Below are 1,600 nucleotides of genomic sequence, written 5' to 3' on the forward strand. Positions count from 1 at the left end.
TTGTATATGATTTTGGAGAATCTTGGCGGAAGACAAAACACTACAATTTTTTTTCTTATGAGTGGCATCAATGGCTGCGTCTTCTGTAGACTATCTAACAGGTATTATTTATGTGTACTTCTTATTTCATTTGCTAGCTTAGTATTCTATTTACTTTGAACTTAGATATAGAGAAGATTTTGTGGACTTCTTTTTATTTCAGCTAAGTTCTTCTAATTTAATCCTTGTTTTTTCTCTATCTTGAGAGAGAAAAAAGTAGACGCGAAGAAGAGTGTGGGCTTCGTTTAAAATTCCTACTAAGGAAGTGACAGTCTCGGAAAATACAAGTATAAATTTAGGATGGATTTAGATCTATAGTAGGAAGGGAATGGTCATTGTGTACAAACATCTTTCTCCATTCGTACTTTTTGATGTCTCCTTTTTCCTTACGTGAAAAGGAAAAATGCTTTTTTACACTATCAAAAACTGGGATTAATCGTCCATAAACGTCAGGCCAACAAAATACTCCATCAACAACACCAACCGATGATGATGAAGTCATATCCCTAGAAGAGAACAATGGGAAAGGTACATCTTGCTTAGTAGCTATCCACACATTAGTGTTTGAAGAGAAACTTTCAAATGTTAAACTATATAAGCTATGTAATCTTATTACAGGTATTTCATAGCAAACTATAGTAAATGAGACAGACTCATCTTCATCAACCTTACAAATAAATCCAACGTATGGATCCTCCATAAGAATTCGAGTTTTCGGGACATCCAGACGCTGCCTTGTGGCAGGATTGTAAACATACTAAACCCTCTGCCTGCTTGTAAGCTTATTGCGTAGAAGAAACCCATTGGAAGAAGCAACAACATACACTCTCTCGCCGATAAAACTGATTGATTGATCCAAACTAGTACCGATTACCAAAGGCGCTTCCTTTGAAGAGAAGACGAAACGACTTTGCGAACGATTCTCTACACGGAAGAAACCGATTAGATAGGGTTCAGGCCACCCGAGGCAACAACGGTAAATTTCAGCAATGTACTTTCGCCAGTTCTTTGATACGCATTTAAACCTAGCTAGCGATTTTAAAGGCAAACGATTCAGTATGTTGATTGTGATTTCCTCACAAATAAACAATTTGGATAAACAACATTTCATTCTAATACTGATATCAGGATTATCAAAATACAAAACTATGATTCCAACAAATATGCCTAAAAATGCAACAACTCGACACGTGTCGTTTAAGCCTTGCCGGCTCCAATTGGGAAAAGATTAAACACAAGTCGCCACTTCAATTTTCAAACACTTAAACCCTTGCCAGACTCCCCTTTCTTTTCATTCATTTTCATCTTCTAGAAAAAGTTCTGTAATAATAAAAAATTTGGTGGATGTTTGTAAAAAGGAAAAGGGCCAAAAATGCCTCTGTACTATTCAAAAAGGTTTAAAATGCCCTTATCACCTATTTTTTTTTAAACTAGTATTCGTATCCACGCGATGCGCGGCCAATATTAAAAGAAATTAAATAAAGTCTTATTTGTTTTAGCATATTAAATCAAATTATTCCAATTCAATGTACCCCAACAAAATATTTATGAAATCAAAGAC

At 35.2% G+C, this 1,600-nt stretch overlaps 1 pseudogene; it reads right to left on the bottom strand.

The window, feature by feature from the left end:
• Positions 1 to 334: 334 nt before the first annotated feature.
• Positions 335 to 1,150, bottom strand: LOC132062401 (F-box protein At3g26010-like; annotated as a pseudogene).
• Positions 1,151 to 1,600: the final 450 nt, after the last annotated feature.

This window comes from Lycium ferocissimum, chromosome 7, assembly GCF_029784015.1.
Source record: "Lycium ferocissimum isolate CSIRO_LF1 chromosome 7, AGI_CSIRO_Lferr_CH_V1, whole genome shotgun sequence".
NCBI lineage: Eukaryota > Viridiplantae > Streptophyta > Magnoliopsida > Solanales > Solanaceae > Lycium > Lycium ferocissimum.